We start from the raw sequence: 18,034 nt of genomic DNA on the forward strand, positions 1-18,034 counted from the left end.
GTGGATGTGGATAAAGAAATGGTTATGATACTATAATTTACGTTTTATTGAATTGAGTATCTTTTTCCAGTTTTTGCGTTTATTCTGCAGAAGCAAATTAAGTCAAAAGGGGATGCTATATTATGTTTTTAAATAAAAAGCCTAATGGATATAAAAAAACAAAGTGCACAACTAGGAACCAAAACTCATTTTGGGAACTTTCATTATTGTTCTAACTGAATACAAATTTAAAAAAAATTACAAATAACGAAGGTTCTAATGCACCATGCATTAACTTAACAGCATATATGACAATATTTGGCAGTCGCATATTTATTTAACTAGGCTAGTTTCTGGCAGTGCCCTTCCTTCCATGTAACATGTAGTCTTTTTTCATTTCCCATGACTGCATGATTAGTGCTGTAAAAAAATAAAACATAAAGAAAAAGAGGTGTGTCACTATATTTCTAATGTTAGAATCTTAATTGAATGTGCATATAAAAGCAAGTTGATGATAATGCTCCAAGAAAGAGCCAATGACAAGGTAAGAGTATTGCTTGTGTTTAGAATTAAAAAAAAAAATGCCTTATATCATCATTTTGGGCACCTGAGACAAACATCAGCTTAAAGGAAAAGACGTCTACTACGTATCATGTATTTCACAGAAATACAATTTTAAACCACGAAAAGTAATAGTTCCAAGAACAAAGTTACATGCAAAAAGAAAAAAAAAAGAGAGCATAACAAATTCTAGTAAATGGCCAAAGTTATATTATTCATTCTTCTTAATGAAAGCACAAGTCTTGACCACATGCTAGTACAGTAACAATTTTAAAAAATGTACATGAATGAATTTCGCATATATATGTAGTCCTTTTTCCAAGAATAATGCTACAAGGACTAGGAAAAAGGATAACGAGTTTATCCCCTTTCAAGTTATATAGAGAAGAGATGAAAATTCAACTCCACCTAAAGAAAGGCCAATTTATAAACGAAATAGTAAATTATATTTTTTACCATTCACAATACAGTTCACATAGTTAAATAACATGTAACGACTTAGGTTAAGACAAATTGATTAACTTTGATTTAAAAGATGAGAAGTGAAGAAGGAAAAGGCACAGAGGAAAATAAAGCCTTTGATTACATCTAATCTAATCCTTAGACAGAGACAACATATTTGAACACTAATTGTAAGGAATTCTGGCTAAATAGGGAGAGATCATATTTTCAAACACTAACTCAACCTTCATCTCCTTGCTTCCTTCCCTATAAATTGCTGGATATTAACATGATGAATCTTTAGCTCGAAAGTTAGATATAGCAGTGTCTCCATGATAAACTAGTACTAACTGTAATGATTTACCTTCTAATAGAACCAGAAATCTTTTTCACGGAGAACTTAAGTTTGTTCCCACAAAAGTTATGAAAGAAGTTTAGCCAATAGTTAGAATAAAGGGGGGAAGTAGAGTTGAAATAGAAATACAAAGAAACAATAGCATTAAGATTAAACTCCGCTTGAAGTGGTGTCAAACAAACACAGAATGCATTGTATTTGCTACAAATACATCATTCACATGCTTTTTCAGTTCAATACCGCTTTTATGCCCTTGCACAACTAATTCACCACGTTCACACATCATTTTTTACTCTTCTCTAACAATCTATGAAGATTGAATTAGGCTAGTTAAAAAAGGTATGTTAATATGATCATTGAAACAAATGCAAATCAACATCAAGAAAGTTTATTATAGAACTATTTAGTTTCTTAATCACTAACCATGCTAATTCAGAATGTAAGATACAAAAGAGGGGGGAGTGAGAAGAGACCTATAATCTGTCAAACCTAGGTGGAGGCATAAACGAGGTTCATGATTGGATCCACCTCCATCTTTCAATTCATACCCTCCATACTGCAATTCACACTCTGTTAGGAATAGTCTAGGAAAAAATCACAAACCACATAGATAAGTCCTCAAAATCATAGTTACATGATACACAATACGTTCCAATACCGATACGCAACAAGCCAAAATGTAAAATAATTTATATGAAAAGTATAGTTGTGGCGTTCTAGAACACATATAAATTATGAATTAGTATGCAATATGTCAGCTAATTGGCGAATTCATGTAACTATATGCCCAAAATTACTACATTTAACAATTAGCAAAGCATCCATTCGATGTGTGACCTGATCTATAGTCTATACCCTGAACTTGTTTTCGTTGAAGAGTGACTTGTTATTCTGAGCTCTCTGCTCCCGTATCTACACAACCAAAAAGCGATAACAATTAAATAAGGAATCAAATCAAAATAAAAAAGAATACGTGTGTGATACTGTGATGGACAGAACGCTAAGCAGAGCAGAGCAGAGGTTTTAGCACGGCGTGAGCAAAAGAACACGGCGGAGCAGAGCAGAACAAGTCATGAGCTCCAACAGTGAGGAACACAATGCCAGTGAACAGAGAAGAGGGATTACATCAATGCTCTGTTCCATAAAACCCTGAAGCATGGTAGAAGATGTATAAATCCAATTAGGAGTAAAGGAGTCCACCACTGATAACCCAAATGTAAAAACATAAACAATGAAGCATCCCACTTCCATAAACCCGTTGGAGATTTACAACCTTAGCTCCTTATTTCATTAGCTAGCTCCATTCAATAGGCAAGCCCGACAAAATGACAGAGTTCTGCCAAGCCTGTTCCCTACCATGCCACTTGTCACAATATTCTTCAATTTGTATGAATAAATCTGTATGTTATAAATGGCCTTGTTGCTTTAGTTTGCCTATCTATAGCTCAGAATATATCCTAACACAGTGATCTAGAATTTAAATTCTGATATGAAACAACAAACCGATATTGGAGATAGATCGTCCAAGTATGACCTACTCCAATTTCTTCATCTACAAATAGTGTGTATACGAATTTTATTATTAGACTTTTGTTGTATTAAAATTAAAATAGTAAATATTTAATTGATCTCAAAAAAAAATTTAATTTAAACACTTTAGTACTGAACAAATTTTTATTACTTTAGAAATTTTTAATAATTATTCTCAGACAAATTAATTCTTGTCATTTAAAAAAAGTTAATTTGCTTTATAATAATATTTTTTTACCCGCTAATTGTTTTATATAAAATTTGTTAGAGTTTTATTTATTATGCAACACACATATTAAAAATTTTATTAAAAATAACAAAAAAATCTATCTGTTGGAAATAATTTTTTGAAAATTTCAAATAATTAAAATTTTTTTGGGACCGAAGTGTTTACTCAAATTAAAAACATAAATATGTGCTTAGGACTCCCTTTGTTCATAGATCTCATTGCTTAAATATCAAATAATAATAATAATAATAATAATAATAATAATAATAATAATAATAAATAAATAAATAAATAAATAAATAAATAAATAAATAATTGGAACTCAACATTATTATATGTGGGACTTTCGCAAATAAAACACTTCAAAAATTGTGAATGTGACCGTAGTCCAAACTCATCAATTTATTTGATTTGTTCAATATACTACTATCGTTTAAGCCTATACACACATACGTATATAGTTTTTAACATTCTGTTCAATTCAAACTATTGAGACAATAGTATGCTAAAGATCTAATTTATCATGATTCACTATGTTATAAGTGAGAGATTGTTGAGAATAAATAATATGATTATAATTTAATTTATTATATATTAAATAATTTATTATTATTATTATTATTATTATTATATTAAAGAGTTGATATAATAAAAATTTTTATTAAATTTAAAAATTTATTATTATAATAGTGATCATGACAATAAAAGATAAATTTTTTATAATATAATTTAAATTATTTTTGGTCATAAGATTATTAAAAGAATATTAATAATCCAAAAAGATCAATATATATAATATATATGATTTTTATTGGATAAAAATTAATAAATCTCATTTATTAAATTATATATATAGTGCATATAGAGATATAACTATTGAACTAATTCATTCTAAGAATTTTCAATGGTTATAATTATATCGCATATTTATCAATAAGATATTCTTAAAATGAATATAGTAATAACGTTTTTCTTTTACGTGCGACTGTCATAGTAATTAATATAATATATATATATATATATATATATATATATATATATATATATATATATATTAAATTATTAATGTCCTTTTAATAATTATCCTATAACAAAAAATCGGTTAGATTATATTATAAAAGATTTATCTCTTATTATTATAATCATTATCATAATGATAAATTTTTAGATTTAATTAAAAATTTTATTATATCAACCTTTTAATATAATAACAATAACAAATTATTTAACACATGATAAATTAAATTATGATCATACTATTTATTCTTAATATAAACTACAGTCAAAGTCAACCTAAAGACAATTCTAGGAGCATATACTAATTAATAACATATAAATATGTGTTTTATATACACATCTTTCGTATATATATAAAAAATAAAAATATTTTTTTATTAACATTTGTGAATTTTTTTAAATTAAAATACTCTTAATATTTTTAATTTATTTAATTTTATTCTTAATATTTTTAATTTTTGTTAAAATTATACATATATTATACACAAAATATATGATAACTGAATTTGGTACGTAAATAACATTTTTTATATAAAATTTATTCTTTTCACCAACACTTACATATTAAACTCTTCTATCTATCATTATTCTTTTTCATCCTTAAAGGCTGTCAAACAGGCTAGTCGACCCATTTAATTAGATCTGGCGCATTTAAACATGTTTTATTCACGGAGCATAATTTTTTTTAATCTGATTTGTTTATGGTCATTCCGATAGGTTAAATGGACTGTTTCGTTTACTCTTTTATTTTATTTTTGAAAAATATTTTTTAAAAAAATATTATTTTTAGATTAAAAATCTTAAATAAATAATATTTTTTAGTTGATGGGTTAGTTTTTCAAATCAGATATAGAATAAAATGTTGGCCAACAATGTTACCTTTTTATGAAAATTATAAAAAAAATTAAATAGGCCGTCTGTTTAATCTGTGGACTAGTCCGTTTAATCCATTATTTTTTTGGGTTAATCGGACTCAATCCGTTTAACCTAAAATTTTAACAGACTTAATTTTAAAAGCAAAATCTGTCTATTTAATTAAATAAATAGATTGGTCCAATAAATTTAACTTATTTTAACCATCTTATATGGATCTTAACTTTAAAATTCTGATCAACATAAAATATATAAAGTGCATTAATGTGTGTTATATTGTACCCTTTTATTTGTTAGACCCACTTATTATTCATTAGGCCCTAATTAGGGAATTCAATTAATTCCGTTTGACCTATTGAGATTTTAAAAGGGTACTGTGAAGAGTTATATATACTGATGAATTAGTTAGAGTTATATATTTTCAAAATTAGTTTTTGAACAAATACACTACCTAGTTAATAAGAGACATGTCTCTCTCTAGCAATTGTTTCTATAGGAGGATCCTATCCCTTACTATTGTGATTATGCTTGTCATTTTGGTTGCAAGTCCTAAATTTGGAGAAGCATGGAGGCCAGTAAAAGTAGATTATGAGATTTTGAAACCAATGCTTCCAAAAGGCCCTCCAAATCCATCATTTGGCGATCCTACAGGTGGATAATATATAATAAAGCCCCACTTCTAGCCTCTTGAAAATGGAGAATAATTAAGGACATGCATGCATGCATGCATCGATGAAAGCAGCTAATTAATAAGGACATGGCTGGTGAGGATGATATTCTTCTATATTTAGGGTTGCATTGTTCTTATAAAGTTCATGTTGATGACAAGTAGCTAGGGAATGCTATATTCAATTCAAATGTAACAATCTTTTTATTCCTTTAACGTTATTATTAGTTTGTATTAATCAAAATAGATCTTCTTAAATTTTTTTTCAATTATTTGGTTAAGTATAATTTTTTATTATTTAATATTTTTTTATATATTTTTTATCTCATTTAAACAATAAATGATGAAAATCACACTTGATAAAATAATTTAAAAACAATTAAAAAAATTCATTCGCGCTATTAATTGATTTTTTTAATTTTTTATTTAATAATCTCACATACATCATTTGTTTACTTTTTTTAATTTGAAAATATTATTAATATATCTCTTTTTTTTAGGTTTTTACGATATTTCTTAATTCAAGAAGATAAGAATAATATATCTCTTTCTATTCCCTTAAATTTTTGAAATAAATAATTTTATAAAATTTCATCATATATACATACATATATAATTATTACAAATATATATATATATATATATATATATATATATATATTATTGTTGAAATTAAGTATGATGGTATGAAAATATTATTGTTGAAATTTGAAAACATACATAATACATGCATGCACATGGATGATGGATCGCAATGGATCAGAAGGGGATACATACCCTTGCCCTCCATTCTCATTAATTTACGAATTTGTCCTTTATCCCCGCCTACTAGTTTATAGATTCTTATTGGAAGATAATAGATTTCTTACCTATGGATATAAATGAGATTATCTTTTTAAAAAATAGAAAATAAAGACATTAATTCTTTATCATTATCATTATTTACTATAATAATAATAATAATCACTGTTTAATTTTTATGTTATAATAGTCTAAATTATTATTATTATTATTATTATTATTTAAAAAATTCCAAAAGAATAAAATTATATACCGGACAATTTATTTAATACCAGCGGTTAATAAGAATTATAAGAAAGGTTCGATTCTCCGTTATACTTATTTCGGAATTATTTATAAAAACTTGCATAGATAGGACTCAACCGGCTGAATCAAACTAATTTGTTTGTAGTCACCAAAAAAAATACCTAATTTGTTTGCAGTCACCCAAAAAAAAAAAAAAACTTTGTTTGCATTTAATTCGGTGTAGGATGATAATATATCATATACGTATTGAAATAAAAAAAATAAAGAATAGAGAAAAATGTCCATTTTTTAAATTGGAATTTTATTAGCAAATGTCTTAAGATGGTTGTGTGAAGCCATGGATCCTTGTGTATGTAAAACTAAAATTAAACATACATTAAATAAATGATAAAAATATGTTTAATTTTAGTTTTATCATTGTTCTAAACTGAATTATTTAGTACGCAGTAGCACTAATTAGAATTTGATCAGTTCAATGTTGGAGTCATTCCACCGTTGTTTCTTTTTTCTTTTTTTTTTTTCTCTTTTCTCCTTTTCTAAGGTATTAAAAAAAGGTAATTTATAAATGGAGAATGGTGAGGGGATAATAATTTTATTGAACAATGTGAACAATCACCGATCAAATAAAAATACACTATATTTTCAAATTAAACCTCCAAATTTTAATATTAAAATAATTATCCGTACACTAGTAAAATGAACATCCGATATATCTATTGTTTAAATTGTTTAGTATTTTCATTATTTACCTATACTTTTCTTTTACAAATAAGCAATTTTTTTTACTAAAGACAAGGAGACTTGAATTTGCGACTTCTTAAATAAGTATGGAGAGATTATGCTATTTGAAGTATAACTCATTGACAAATAAAGAACTATTTAATAATAATAATAATAATAATAATAAACATAGATCACTTGTCTTTTGATTGAAAGCGCTACCTAGTCCAAACTAAGTTTATTTGATTTGTACAGTCTCATTTTCGCGATATAGTTTTCAACATGAAATTCAAAATCAAGATGCATTCAAAGTCAACCCAAAGAATTCTTCGAAACGAACCAAATAGCTAAGCTAGGAGAATATAATAACATACAACACCCTCTATAAATATGTACGTGTTTGTACTTTGTAGACACAAAACAGGGGCGAAGCTACATACATAGAAAGGGGGCAGTCGCCCCCTCTAATTTTAATTTTTTACATGTAAATTATATATAAATTTCAGTTTAGTCCCTCCTTAAAATTTTATTTTAGTCTTTTTTTAGTGTGTAAATATTTTTGGCCCCCCTCTAATATTTCTTCTAGCTCCGCCCCTGACACAAAACATCATCAAATCCATTATCTCATCAACTCTCACAAACTAACTCTCTACCATTATTATTCCTTGTACCTTTCAAATTCAAGACAACATACATATAACATCTATATATAAAGTACACTAATTATATATTGTGTGCTACACATATTTTTTTTCCCTTTGAAACCTGCTTATTCAATTCACATATAGAAGCATTATTTCTTGATAAGAATTTTTCCATTTTAAAATCTTGAACCCAAGTACCCAACACATTTGTTAGGAAGTGTTCCATTTTCAAGAGAAATTAATTAAATATAATGTCTCTCTCTAGCAGTTGTTATTATAGGACTATCCTCTTGATTGCTATTGTAATTATATTGGTAATTTTGGTTGCAAACCCTAAGTTTGGAGAAGCATGGAGGCCATTAAAAGAAGATGGGAGTTTGATTCAAATGCTTCAAAAAGGATCTCCAAACCCATCAAAGGGTGATCCTACCAGTGGCTAATGGACAAGGACATGCATGCATGTTAAGAAGAAGCTAATTAGTTTTTCAATTGATTATTGTTTAAATTAATTATTAGGTATTAAAGTAGTTGAGATATAAGTAATCATTCTTTTATTTTTTTAGTTTCCATTTACTTTCTGGGAGTGAAAATATTGTTAAATAATTAACATACGTGCATATTCAATTTTAGGAAATCAATAAAGTTGTATATTTAACATTCTTTTATTTAATAATAATACTACGTTACATGTATACTAAAATCAATCACCAAATTCAGTCACCAGTATAAAATACATGTTAGAATATAAATATACATTGAAAATAAATTAAAACACACATATATTTATACACAAATATATTAGTGACTAATTTTAGTGTACAAATAGCATTTTTGTTAATAATATCATATCATATTACTTTCAATTTTTATGCTTGTATGTACTGATCATTACAAACAAATTTTACTTGCAACAAAATTGTGGTTACATATGTTGAGAAAAATTGAGAAATATTTGTCACTAATAATTTAGTGACTGATTTTTAAGTAAAGCCGAGTTAAGCTATTATTAATATGTATTTTAAAGTAATAAAAATAAAATTATTTGAAGAAAAAAATTAATTTAAAATTGGACACATTTTTTATTATATTGATTAAATTCAACTAAAAAACTAATTATTTTTTTTAATTATTTTTATTTTAAATTATAAAAACTAAATCTTAAATGATAGTTCTAAATCCTAAATAATTAATATTAATTAATTTTTGTAAAAATTGGTTTCTATACTTAATTAACATTATATATAAAGATTAAAATAGGCTATATATACAACCGTCATTTTACCATTTTGACCCCAAAGGAAACTTTTGCCAAATAACCTCTAAAGGAATATTCACCTGGTCGTCGGACACCATGTTATTCTTCTAATAATCTTTTCCAAAACAACTCACACAAATTAAACCACATTATGAATGCTCTGAAATTTTATTTTAAAAAAAATGTGGATGTTTTTACATTTTGAGTTAGAAAGTTAAGCTTGCTCTGCTTTCACATGAGATAATTGTAATCTTGTTAGCACTATTGTCTCACATGTTAAGTTAGTATCTTACCTTGGGTCTATTGTCTTTCCTGTTTTGAGAGCTAAAGTTCTTGAGATCATTTTATTCTTATATTTGGCCATAATATACATTTGCAAATTCTTTCAAGAGATATTTATTGGTGAGCAACGGCATTCAAACTTGGTGGTGCTACATGCATCAAACCAAGGCTTATGATAAGAAACTATCTCATTTTCTGGGGTTGATGTTTTTATCCATCTCTGGATCCACATCATTACCTGACTTCTCAAAATCAGGAGTAGTTTAATCAAGTGTCTGTTTGTAAGTCGTTAGACAATCAAAACCATGGAGATCTACCATATCTGCTAAGCGTTCAACTAAGCTAGAATCTTTTTCTTCAGCAACAATCTTTTGTTTTTGAGTATGATGAGTTTTCAACTAGGCTAATAAGATCTTTTTCTTTAGCAATTTGTTATGAGATTCTTTGGCAAACATGAATATATGTATTTGAAATGTTAGTTGAACCTTTTAATATCTATTTTAATTAGAACTTTATTAGTTATTAAGGTTTTGTCTTTTTTCTGAATTTTATTGTCTACAAATTTATTTAATAATTAAAATTATTACACGTCTCTTTTGTATTTTCATTAAAAAAACAACCCTTATTTTTAGCCCAAAAAACATTTCAATGGTTGCATATGTAGTTTAGAGGCAACACTTATATGGGATGCATATCAAATTGACAGGCAACACTTTAACAAGTTGCAAATTCAAATAAATAGACAATATTTCAATGTGTTGGATATTCTAAACAATAGGCAACACTTCAACGTGTTGCATACTCAGAAGAAAAGGCAACGCTTTTGCTAGTAGCTGAAGGATGACAGCTAAAAGAATAGGTGTAAAGTGTTGCTTAAAATACAGTTCAGAAGCGTTGTTTGTTTTAAAGAATAAGTAACACTTCTAAAGAGTATTGCTTTTGAAGCAAAAAAGTGTTGCCTCGACCTAAAACAACGGTTACATCTGCAAGCCCTCCCCCCTCCCCCAAATATTGTCTTAAGCAACATTTTTATTAACTTTTAGGCAACACTTTTTAAATGTTGTTTTACCTCTACAATATTACAGTAACAGTTCCTATGAACCTGGTCAGGAAGATAGCTCCTCAAGTGGTGATGATGACGTTGTTGGAAATATATCCTTATTTTTTTAGGTTCAAAATCTTACATTGATCCTAACCCTTGATAAAAAAAAAAGAAACTCTCACCTACTATCATTACAAATCTGCTACAAATAATACTTAAATGTACAACTTTTGAGTTCTCATTTTAGCTTCCAACTTTTTAATTCTCCACGCAAAATTTAGCCTAACTTGCTCAATTTTTCTGGTAGAATTTAGAGTTCCACCCACCTTTTCTTGTCTATTGTCAGTCCACACAAATAATCCACACCACCTCTTGTGAGTGGTCTAAAAATTTAATTTTTTACATTTTAAACAAAACTTATTAACAAAGATGCAATCAATCAGCAGGGTTTTTCACGTTGTAGTTAGGACATATAAAGAATGACTTGTTAGGGTTCGAATTTGTTATTGACCAGCAGAGCACAGGGAGACAGCTACAACCACACCACTTTGAAAACTCACAAAGATCCGCTACGATTATGGGTCTTGATGGTTGAATGCATAGAATTCTGGCTACCACCTGCAATCATGATTCTCGACCTACAACTATGCACAGAAGAATGAGAAGAATGTTATTTGGTTTAGGTTATAAAATAGGGAAAAGAACTAAATTAGTTCAATCTCACTTTTCTTCTACGCCATCTAGCCGTTATCATCTCCATTGTGGCAAGGACTAAGCCACGTCACTCATGGTGTTGAGCTCCATTGACGAAAAAGGCACCTGAGACTAATATGGTGTATTTTTTTAAATTTAGAAGACTAAATTTAAATAATTGAAATTTGAGGGACTAAATTGGTATAATTTATTAATTTTAAATACCAAAATAGAATTCATCTCAATTTGTTTGTATTTAATTCGGTGTGAGTCCGTGGGATGATAACATATTATATAAGTATTGATATAAAAAATAATAAAGAATTGAAAAAAATGTCAATTTTTTAAATTGGGATTTTATTAGCAAATGTCTTTAAGATTTTAATTTTAACCGGTAGAATTTTATGGTTCTACTAACAGGAGCATTTTTTAAGGCAATAAATATAATAAATTTATAAAAAAAACATTATTATCATAATTTGGATTATTTTAATAGCTTGTTGCTGGGTATTAAATAGCTTGTTAGGTATTAAAAAGTGTTCCAAAAGTGTGAAAATTATATACCTAGCAAGCTATTCAATACTAGTCGTTAAGAATTATGTGTAAGAAACTTTCATTATTTGAAGATATCATGTTCAATTTTCGTTATACTTATTTTGGAATTATTTCTGAAGACTTACATAGACGCGAGTTAATTGATTACTCTAAATCGAACTAGCTAATTCGTTCGCACTTAATATAGATTATATATTATATTAGTATAGATAAAATATAATAAAGAATTATGGAAAACTGACAATTTTTTTTTAAATTTAATATAGGATTTAGGGGGTCCTATACTAACGAGCATTTTTAAAGTCTATACAAATATATTGACAAATAAAATTGAATTCTTTTTAATGTTGTCTATTATATATGTTCATCATCGGTGCAGAAGCATTAACCACGCAAAATGGTTATTCATCAATTTTCTTGTTTGTATCTTATAATAAGATAAATAATATAATTGAAAAATCACAACTACGCATAGAATATGGAAAATTTATCATTTTAAACAGAGAACAGAATCAAAGGATCGATGTCTTCACACAAGTTTAAATGTATGTTTTGTTTGTTTTAATTTTATCATTGTTTTTATTACAGTATAATTAAGATAAATTAAAATCAGTTAACATTATTTATATTTATATTTATATAGTATATCTGTATATTTATTATAAAATTTTATATTTATATTGTTTTGATTCTTCTATTATCTATATATCTCCTTATACATTATATTTTTTATTATATGCTAAATAATACACAAAAACTTTTTGCATATTATTACTTTTATTTCTAAAATTGTATTAAGAGTGTAGGTTTTTTTTCTCTATGAAAAATAGTTCATAGTCCTTTTATTTTTTCTTTTGGAAGTGTTCTTTGTTCTTGATTTTTGATCATTTCCCGACGCTTTAGTTTGTCACCGCCCTTACTACTCTCTTCATCTCGTCGTCACGAGTTCAACGAGTCCAAAAATCACTACAAGAAAAACACCCATTCAGGTACACTTGAAAATTGTAGCCAAAAGTGAAAAAAAATGATGCTTTAGGCTACGGCTACGCTTTTTGGGCTACGGCTACGCTTTTTGGGTGATTCCTATTCGGCCGTTGCCTATTCTCAAAGGCTACGCTTTTCTGCACCAATGGCTACGCTTTTGATGTTTGGGAATAGAATACGCTTTTCAAGTGATGCTGTCCAGGACCAAAGGCTACGCTTTTCAGCTTTCATTTTTCCATATTAGGCTATGCTTTTCAATGCTACTGCATCACTTGTAAAGCGTAGCCACATTGTATACATAACTACTTTTTATAAGCGTAGCCTTAGGTCTTTTTTTTGTATACTATAGCTACTGTATATAAGTGTAGCCTTAGGTCTCGTTTTTTTTTGTATACTATTATAGCTACTGTATATAAGTGTAGTCTTAGGTCTTGTTTTTTTCTGTATATATATATATATATATATATATATATATATATAATTATCTAATAATTATTAATGCAACATAATAGTTAATATGATTACATGTATAATAATTCTGCATTTTTATTTAAATGAGTTGAATATTACAAAATAAAAATAAATACATAATTATACTAAATAATTTATTTATATAATAAAAATTATCTCTAACCAAAATATATCTATAATATTGATCCAAAAATACTATAATGAAGTTAACTGTAAAAATTCATACATCTCAAATATACTCTTCACTATTATTTAAGCAACAGAAAATTCATACATCTCAAATATACTCTTCACTACTTTAGGACAGCGGCGCTAGAGTTAAGCAACAGAAAATTTAAAAACATTAAAGAATTAATGAACAACCTACAACCAGAGCCACAGCATGGCATGCACAACCTGGTAGAGTGTATAGACACCGACACCAACAAAGTTAAGAGACAATGAAACTTACATCGTCAGAGAGCTTCATGTTTTTAGTGTGTATACGAAGAACTTCAAGTCGGCCAACTTCATTAGGAACACCAATATCAATTTCCCTATCAAATCTACCAAACCTTCTCAATGCTGGGTCAATGCTGTTTGGGCGATTGGTAGCTCCAATAACGATAACATGAGCACGAGATTTTAATCCATCCATAAGAGTCAAAAGCTGTGAAACAATCCTCCTTTCAACTTCACCATGTGTCTTCTCCCTCTTGGGTGCAATAGAATCAATTTCATCAATGAAGATGATGGATGGTGCATTCTTTTCAGCCTCTTCAAATGCTTTCCTCGGATTGCTTTCACTCTCTCCTGCCAGTTTGGACATAATCTCCGATCCATTTATACAAAAGAAGAAAGCTCCCGTTTCATTAGCAACAGCTCTTGCTATCAGTGTCTTCCCAGAACCAGGGGATCCATAAAGTAGAATACCTTTGGGTGGTTTCACACCAATCGACTTAAAAAGTTGTGGATGCCTCAAGGGAAGCTCTACCAACTCACGAATTTGTGCCATTTGTTTCCTGACTCCACCCACATCATCATATCCAACTTCATCCAGCCTCTCTTCATCCTCTCTTTTCAATGACCTTAAACTCCACACTTCTCATCCCTCCATGGACAATAAATAAATCTCCTTTTCTGACAGGACGATAAGCTTCCAAGAAGTAAGCTGCAAAATTTACATTAAAAAGTTATAATATTTTACAAGCACCAAAATAATCATATTCTACATGTAATATCAATGTCGTCCAAGAAACTGAAGATTGTAGATTCTATATATACTATTAAGTCAGTTTGGCATGCATTCAAATCAATTCAATTCAATCAAATATCAAGAAAGGTGACAATCAATCATACGAAGCTTGACAAGCCAAGACTGAGACAAATAATAATAATAATAATAATAATAATAATAATAACTTGCTATAATTATAACACAAGCAATGTGAATGTAAGGACTTTTAAGAGAGATAAGAAATTTTGCAAAACACGCTGACAATCAGTAACGAAGTCTTGTAACATTAATAGAAATACTCAAATTAAAGTACTCATCACTAAGAGCAAGTTCATAAAGCAAGTCAAATTAAGTAGTCATCCTTAAATTCGCAACTTAAGAGAAGCTCAAGGTAGAAACTCACGTTTCAAGAAAGCATCAAATAGATTGCCAGTGACACCTTCAATGGTATCATCAATAGGCAGAATGTGCACACGTTTCCCATACTTCAAGACGAATCCGCAAATTCGACCTCACAACTTTGTTCATCCTGATCTTGGGCTCTTCACAGGTGTCATCAGCAAGAGCTATGCAAACGGTATCCCTCCTTTTCTTGCCCTGCAAACATATACAAATCAAAAACCCCATCTGACTTAGAAGTTGCAACACAAAGAACAAAATCAACAAATATAAGAGATAAATTAATTAAAACTTTAAGACACTATGATAGTTGTACTCCAAACTCGAAATGCTTTCATTAGATACAAATAAATAACATTTTAAATTTAATCCAATTCTATTTGCAACCATGTCAATCAATCATGATCATCTTCTTAGTATACATGGTCGAGTACTCCACAGTATAAAATTCAAAATCTCACAACACTATCTGTTAAGAAAGAACTAAACAAAAACAGCACCCCAGTAAGAGACTCTGAAAAAGAGTACTTTTTTGTGGGGAATCGAATAAATCAATTAAGAGCTAAGACACAGCAAGAGGAAGGTAAGTAAGAAGATAGAGGAGGGTAAGAAAGTGACCTTGATGAGGATAGTTTCACCACGGAAGAGCTGGAGCTTCTCCATGGTATCAGGGTGCATGGACACGACGGAGTTGTCGTCGTTGACGGCTTCATCCACCACAAGACGGTTCGGCGACTTCTTCCACTCAAGAATTGCCGTTGAGTAGTCCTTCTTCCCCGATTTCCTGAAAATTCATCCACCACCTTTCTTAAAAAGCTTTCGAAGAAACAACTTGACAAGAAATATGTTGAAAAGCAGGCTGTAATATACAATACTAATTGATTTTTCCTGTTAACACAAGTGATCTAATAAAAAAAAACAAACTTAGTTCCAAAAGTTTTAAAAACATCAAATCATTGTAAAAAGTCAAAAAGGATGTTGAAAGGCTTACCCCAGGAAGTATTCCCATATCTAAATAAATAGTAACACAGTCCATAGTCCATACTTGATCTAGAAGACCCAGAATTGATTACCCAAATATCTCTCTATCTATATCTCTATTCTTTTGCTATATAAATACCGTTGTGGAAGCAGAGAGCAGTAGTAGTACTACACACAAGAACATAAAATAAATTCACTTCATTTCATTCATGTAATGGTAGTGAAACAATTAACAACATGAAATCAGTAAACTACTCTAGAAAAATGAATAATAGTCCCCATTAGTACTTGATTTTTGTTTATTGGAACATTACCATTTACCACTACAAAGTAAACTGTGTTTATTAAGAAAGCAACAATCATTCACAGATCCAAGAATCAAACAGCTGACTGGTCAATAAATACATTATGTAGCCTTACTTATTTGAGCATAAGCATACTCAATGGAAAGGTTACTTAGATATAAAACTACTTTTGTCATTTAATCAAAGGATAAACACAATAAGTTGCAGCAACCAAAGTTTAGAGAAATTCAAGAGCATGAGATCTAGAAATATAGCTAAGTACAAGATTTAAAATAATATCATAGTGCAGAAACATATTCTAACAAAAATATACCTCTTTAATCCCAAAACTATGAATACTAATTTCATGTGTGTGTGTGTGTGAGAGAGAGAGAGAGAGAGAGAGAGAGATCCTCAAATGCACCTTCAAAAAGGGAACTACACCTGCCCAATTGTCTTATATAATTTTAGCACCCAGTTCCCTCAAATTGTTATCCAGAATTAGTGGATCCTTACTCCTTAGAAACCCCATGGCATAAGCAGTGAAACTTCTAATATGGAACACATGTATTACATGTAAAGTTAAAGACTCCCATTTTGAAAAAATAAACCTTTTTATGCCTTCCAAGCCAATAAATTTTAAAATGTCTTCATTTTTACTAAGTGTAATTGAAAGACAAAATAAATATATGCAAAATCAGGAACAAACACAATGTTCTAGTCTTCTTTTAAATCAAATTTCTATTATGATTAGAAGAAAGAGACAAAACACACATACCTGCAAGGCTGTAGCTGTCTCCAATGCAACAGTGGGGGTTGATTGCCTTACTTCGTTTAACAAACTCTAAGACACGATCAATACTCTCTGTCAAAACCTGTGAGTAACAAAAATTCCAAAGATAAAACAATGAAAACAATAATCTTCTGCGTTGGAAAGTTTGATTTCTGTTGATCTAGCGTTTCACAGTTCAAGGTTTATTTTATTTGTTAAAAATGGAAGTCCATACCCTGTCTCTTTACAAGAATTTGTTTCTTTAGAAGATTTTATGAGAATACTTGTTTCAGAATCCTTTAAAATCTTTTTGTTTTTTATATAAAAAGAGTAATCATTTCAAACAATTTCCCTACTTGGTTTTCATAATTTATTAGTAGACAAGACAATTTTAACAGAAGAATGGTTTGTTTATAAAAGCAAAAAATATAATAACACAGCTTCTGCTATGGACACTCTGCACATCCAGTTCAATCTTTGTTTTAGCAACTTCAATTTAGACAATAAATGTTAACAGCTCTAATTATTTTGCACCAAAAATCATACAGAAGCAAACCTCCGTAAGTGGACCTTCAGGAGCAGACAAACCATAAAATGTTAGCAACAAGTCACAGTAAACCCTGCGGTGCAACACTAACAGAATGAAACCCCCCAAATTCACTAGTTCTACTGCACCGCAACATTAGCATGCATGTTCATCAATTCACGAGTTCACAGGATTTTGTACCAAACCTCCAAATTGCAACCCTAAAATCGGAATCCTACCCTCTCAGATTTTAGAAACCAAATGAAGGTGAATATATACCTTCTTGACGATGGTGAGCGACTGATGAGAGGCTTTCAGTTGAGGCAGAGTCTTCCTGATGTGAGCGCGTAGCGAAGAGAAGCAACAATGAAGATGAGTGACAGCGTGGTGAGTGGTGAGTGATGAAGATGAGTGAGTGGTGGCGACGGTGAGGGTTGTGCGTGACAGGGTTGGCGAAGGTGAGAAGCGCAGAGATGACGATGGTGAGGGCGAACAAGAGTGACTTTCTTCT

General features: G+C 29.3%; 1 pseudogene; it reads right to left on the bottom strand.

Annotated features, from left to right (window-relative positions):
• Positions 1-13,775: 13,775 nt before the first annotated feature.
• On the bottom strand, positions 13,776-17,690 carry LOC130962612 (cell division cycle protein 48 homolog; annotated as a pseudogene).
• Positions 17,691-18,034: the final 344 nt, after the last annotated feature.

Source organism: Arachis stenosperma, chromosome 2 (genome assembly GCF_014773155.1).
Source record: "Arachis stenosperma cultivar V10309 chromosome 2, arast.V10309.gnm1.PFL2, whole genome shotgun sequence".
Lineage (NCBI taxonomy): Eukaryota > Viridiplantae > Streptophyta > Magnoliopsida > Fabales > Fabaceae > Arachis > Arachis stenosperma.